The sequence below is a fragment of the Chrysochloris asiatica genome, unplaced genomic scaffold, assembly GCF_000296735.1.
Source record: "Chrysochloris asiatica unplaced genomic scaffold, ChrAsi1.0 scaffold00211, whole genome shotgun sequence".
Taxonomy (NCBI): Eukaryota; Metazoa; Chordata; class Mammalia; order Afrosoricida; family Chrysochloridae; genus Chrysochloris; species Chrysochloris asiatica.
Genome location: NW_006408729.1, coordinates 1,206,839 through 1,212,879, shown reverse-complemented (window position 1 = coordinate 1,212,879; position 6,041 = coordinate 1,206,839). Strand labels below are relative to the sequence as shown.

Below are 6,041 nucleotides of genomic sequence, written 5' to 3'. Positions count from 1 at the left end.
TTGCATTCCAGTCACCAGTAATGAGCAATACATCTTGATTGCATGTTTGATCGATTTCAGATTGAAGAAGTTGGTAGAATTCTTCTATTTCATCTACACTGGCTTTAGTGGTTGGTGCATAAATTTGAATAATAGTGGTATTAACTGGGCTTCCCTGTAGGTTGCATGGATATTATCCTATCACTTACAGCATTGTACCTCATGACTGATCTGGATATGTTCTTTTTGACGATGAATGCAGAGTAGAGGGGGATTAAATAACAGTGGAGTTGTTCTACATAATTCAATACCTCACAAAGTAGTAAGAAAACAACAAAAGATAACTTACCAAGGCGGCTGCCCGGCCGATGCCCTGCGCAGCAGCAGTCAGGATGATAACCTTACCATCGAGTCGACCCATAATGCAACCTGTCGTTTAATCTAAAGGCATGTGTGCATTAAAGACAGTGTTTTGTTAAAGAAAATCAACATATTAAGACATTCCAACTCAGTAATTACCACACATAAATTCAGTGACATCTTTGTGCAATTATTCTTGATAACTTTTTCCAAATTATTCCACCTAAAGCATGTGAGCTTAAAGGCTAGCACTAGTTGAAACTGACATGATGGCATTTAACAGCAGTAACATAGTACAGGTTCCTGTGCTTGCACTAATGTGTAAAAAGAATGGCTCAGTGCACTTCTTTATAAACTTCACAGCACCTTTGCACAAATAGTCCCACCATCTGAACTCTCCAAGAATGCTCTGGCAGCAGACATAGGACTTTAACCCACCTCTTGGTTTCTTCAAGGAGCTCTGGTAGTCTAGTGCTTATGAATCGGGCTGCGAACCTTAAGGTCAGCAGTTTGAAACTACCAGCTGTTCCACAGGAGAAAGATGAGGCTTTCTGCTCCCATACAGATTCCCAGCCTCGGAAACCCTGTACAGGGTCGCTATGAGGCGGAACTGACTCCACGGCATATCACCACCACCTTGGTTTCTTCAGTACGTTAGGATGGCAGCCTCTGATGCTAAGGGTGCAGTCTTTTCCCTCATTGCCACCACCATCTTCCCATTGTCCCGGCACACATTGTGATCATATTGTTTGTGCCCTTAAAACTCAAGATTGCTTCTGTCTCTTCTGTAAGCTGTCAAGTTTACGACTTTTCCCTGCCCTCCTAAAAGATTTCAGGGCTGGCCTCAGAGAGTTACTGAATAGAATCCATCAAGTTCAATTTACAGATGAAGACACTGATCTGATGGGCCAAAACTCATCAGACCCAGATAATGGCAGAGCCAGAACTGAACTCAGCTCTCCTGACTGTTGTTATATGAACATCTCATCCCATAAATGATTAAAGTTAGGGCACGTAGTAGTTACATTATAACAGATATGATCTGTGATTCAGAAAGGGAGGACTGAAGAACTGCAACACAGGAAAGATTTACTTATTTAGCCAATGCCTGCTTTGGTTATAGATCTTAAGTGAGAGGATTGACTGGTGATGGGTGGTTAACTGCAAATGATCACATGAGTCAGTCTTCATGGAATTTGATGTCTTCTATTGTCTTGCTCAGCTTTTAATGCTTGTTCTCTGACCTCATGTTGCTGCTGTTGTTAATGCCACTGAGTTGATTCCAATTCATAGCTACCCTGTATAGGGTTTCTGAGGAGTGGCTGGTGAATTTCAATGCTGATTCAAATGTGGTTTATTTGAACGCGGTTCACATCAACCTTGCAGTTCAGTTCTTGTTGTTCAGTCCGTGACATTGTTGTTGTTGCTCTGTTAAGTGTCATCAAGTCGGTTCCGACTCATAGTGACCCTCTACAGGGCTTCCGAGGAGCAGCAGGTGAATTTGAACTGCCAACTGAACTTACGGTTCAAATTGTCTTGGCGGTCCAGTGCATTATCTCACAGTGCCACACCATTGTTGTTGTTGTTGTTAAATGCCGTCGAGTTGGTTCCTACCCATAGCAACCCTGTACAGGGTTTCCGAGGCTGTAAATCTTTACGGGAGCAGAACGCCTCATCTTTCTCCCATGGAGCAGCTGGTAGTTTCGAACTGCTGGCCTTAAGGTTCACAGCCCGATTCGTAACCACTACGCTACCAGAGCGCACCATAGCAAAGTACAAATCAGCTCTCTGTCTCTAGCTATCAGATCTACCACCCAGGTTAAAGGTAGGAGAAGAGCAAAAGCCTCTTATAAAAGTCTTGTTTTTCTACTTAATAAGGAAGCCTTCCTCAGAAATTCCAGCCTGTTTTCCATCGACCTTATCTGTGGTATGTGGCCATCCCTTGCAGCCAAGGAGGCTAGGAATTTGAGTTTTTGCTTCCCAGTCTTTATGAAGTAAAAGGCATGGAAAAACCAAGTAGGATGTGTGTTGAATGAGCCTATTAGAGAGTATGTGCAGAAGTAACCCACATAATCACTATTCAATTACCTGCCTGAAGAAGTTGTTAAGTGCCACCGAGTTGATTGAGACTCATAGTGACGATGTATAGGGTTTCCGAGGAGCCACTGGTGAGTTTGAACTGCTGACCTTTCGCTTCAAACCAACCTTGTGGTCCAATGCTTATCCTACAGCGCCACACCTGCTAAACTAGCCTAGAGGGCTCAGACCACCTAGTGCCTTCTTTTTGATCTTAACTGTTATCTTCAGCAAAACTTCTTATTTTTATTTTATTTTATTTTTGCTGTTATTCAACATGCTCTTTCCAACCAAGCCTTCACACTTTTGTTTAAGCTCTCCTTGCTAAGGGGCTATAAATTACTCTTACTGCTGTTGTAAAATATCGTCCAGTTGGTTTTGACTCATTGTGACCCTGTATAGAATTTCCAAGGAGCAGCTGATAAGTTTGAAACACCACCACACCAGAACTTAGAAACCCTATACAGGGTCCCTATGAGTTGGAACCATGTTCCGGCAATGAAGGCTTTATGGAAAGAGAATGACATCATCTTGGGGTTTAGAAAAATCAACCTGGAGAATAGCCCCGGGCAGGGAGTGAACAGGCAGGATTTGGGAGCTGTGTTCAGAGCTGTTGCAGTAGTGGAGATGGAGAGAAAGGGTGGATGAAAAGGTTGTTAAAGAGGTAAGAGACAGGGCCTGTACTCCAAAACGGCTAAATTCAAAGAGATTATGCAGTTTGTCTAGTGTTTCATAGCTCTGTGACAATAGATAGTAACTTATACCTACGTCTCCTGATTCCAGATCTAAGAGAAGACCATGCACCACCTGACACTCTTGTCCTGGACCCACATTCCCAGCAGACCTCTCTAAATCGCCATTGCAGTGGCCAGGAGTCTAACTGGCCAGTGGGCTTGAACATGGCAATGATGATGAGGACGGTGCAGGACCAGGCACTGTTTGGTTGTTGCCCATTGGGTCACTATGAATCAGAGCTGACTCAATAGTACTTAGCAACGAAATTGGCCAAGAACCTAGCTTCCCATATGCTGTTCCCAGCCAGTGCCTAAGTGCTACATGGAATCAAGAAAGCCCTGTTCTTAGAACCTCTGACCGCTGAACTCCTCTTGCTAAACCTTCCTTAAAATACACAGCAGGGCCGGACTCTTCCACCCAACGTGGATTCCCGGTCTCCCTCAGTGTCAGAGTTTCACCCTGACCTGTCCACTCTCTCAGCCTTTCCCAGTTCTCTCCTCATTTTCTCCCACACAGACGTTTCCCTAAATAATAATAATTATAAAAAGCATTGAATTCTGTCCTGGAGGACTAGACTACAACACCTACCTTAAAAGAACTGGTTCTAGAGACGTCTACTGCCTTTCTACAATTTGATCTCCATTTGTTACTTAATGGAGAAGTTGGGCTTTTACAGTGCTGGACCTACTCTGATTCAAACAACTTGTACTGTTTTCTGCTTTTTATCTTACATGAGTCAGAAAATTTCCTTCTAAATGCTGAAAGTGCTAAGAGGATACAATATATTCTTAAGAGAGTAAAAGACTCCCCAGCATGGTGTAACTTAAAAAGCTATTCTTTTATGCCATGACTCTTAGTGCCTTTTGGTGCAACGGCACGGTGAAGATCGCATCCACTTGTTTCCAAGGAATCGCTGACATCCTAGGAAGCATTTACTGAACAACTGTTGAAGCACAGAGCTCACTCTTAAAACCTCCCTTTCACCAGCCTTCCTGTTTTTCTGGGATCAGATTTTGGGGCCAAAGTCCTCATGTTACATGAAACTGCTGTCAAACTAAAGTAGGATTTCTTGGGCAAAATTAGGCAAGGGCAATGTGCAAAATGCCCATGTTGGCTTTCTTACTCTAAATATTGCAATCAAAATGTGAACTTTTGATAAGGAGAGAAAACCGGAGCATTTTCAGGAAATCTAAATGTCTTCACAAGTCACGAAGAAAAACGGTCACTTAAAACACTCAAATGCTCTCTTTAGCTACTTTGAAAAACTTGTAAAAACACCAGAGCTTCATGCTCGTTAAAAACCCACTTTTGTCCTGATGTAACTGCTCAGATTTATCCTGAAACGTGAAGGACAAAGCAATATCTTAAGATGACATTTTTCCCCCCAACTAAAAGTTTTCTTTAAAAAATATCAATAAAATCTTACTTTAGAGCAGTGACTGGAAAGCGTCCGCAGATTCCAGCTCCAGCAACACACTTAAGACCTTTGTGCAGAAGCAAGTCAGGCGCTTGAATAGTGCATTCTGGGATTTGTAGTTCAAATTTCTATTATACTTGCTAGTTTGTTTTCTTTCAAAGTTTAAAAAAAGGGACCACAGGATTCATGAACTTTATGTGTGTTCATGCTGCCATCTAGTGGACCATAGGTAGAACTGCTAGCTCTAACTTGAAAATGAAGCGCAACCAAAGCAAATCAGTTGCTCCAGAATCCGTTCATACTCATGGCAAACTCATGTATATCAGAGTGGTTTTGTTCCCTAAGGTTTTCACAGTGACTGATTTTTCAGAAGTAGATCTCTTGGTAGATTTAAACCTCTGCTGAGTTTGCACCACCCGGGAACACACAGGGGCTCAGTGATTTGGCACAGGGGCAGCAGCAATGGGCTCAACAGCTATGAGAATGGAGCCAGACCGGCTGTTTTTGTTCTGTTGTGTATAATAAGGTCGTTATGAGTCAGAATCGCTCGATGGCACCTAACTAACAACAACAAAGGGAATCCATGCTTACTTAAAAGCAACAAAACCGACTGCCATCAGTTGGTTCAGACTCATAAAGACCCTATGGAGGGCTTCAGAGTGAGCAGCTGGTGGGTCTGAACAGGCTACCTTGCAGTCACAGCATAACCAATTACGCCGCCAGTGCACCTTTATAGCTTACTTAAGGTAATGTTGAAATCATTTCTTTCACTGTAATTGTTGAGTGGATTTTGACTCAGTGACCCGTTATAGGGTTTCTGAGAGGAGCTGGTGGGTTTGAACTGTCGACCTGGCTGTTAGCAATCCACTGGTTATCTCACAGTGCCACACTGTTGTTATGTGCTGTCAAATTGGTTCAACTCAGAGAGACCTTGTATAGGTTTTCCAAGGAGCAGCTGGTGAGTTTGAACCACCGACCCTCTGGCTCGCAGTCCAGTGCTTATCCTATAGCGTCACACTAGGAGTCCACAATGCCACATTGATTGTTGGTGAGTGCCATCAAGTATATTTTGACCCATGGAGACCCTGTATAGGATTTCTAAGGAGCAGCAGGTGAACCTGAACAGCTTATCTTGCAGTTCAAACAGCTTTGCAGCCTGGCCCTTAACCTACAGTGCCATGCCAGGGCTCCTCATAGTGCCACATTTTTGTTAAGTACCATGGAGTAGTTTCCAACTCATAGTGACCCTGCACAGGGTTTCCTAGGCTGTAAATCTTTACGGGAGCAGAACCCCTTACCTTTCTCTTGCGAAACCTCTGGTAGTTTCAAACTGCTGACCTTGAGGTTGACAGCCCGACTCGTAACCACTACACTGTTGTTGTTGTTGTCAGGTGCCATCGAGTTGGAACCGACTCATAGCGACCCCATGCACAGCAGAACGAAACAATGTCCGATCCTGGGCCAACCTCACTAC

General features: G+C 43.5%; 1 protein-coding gene across 1 annotated transcript in view; it reads right to left on the bottom strand.

Moving 5' to 3' along the window:
- Positions 1 to 6,041, bottom strand: part of BDH2 (3-hydroxybutyrate dehydrogenase, type 2) — a 44,630-nt gene that overhangs the window by 38,223 nt on the left and 366 nt on the right. The window lies entirely within an intron of this gene.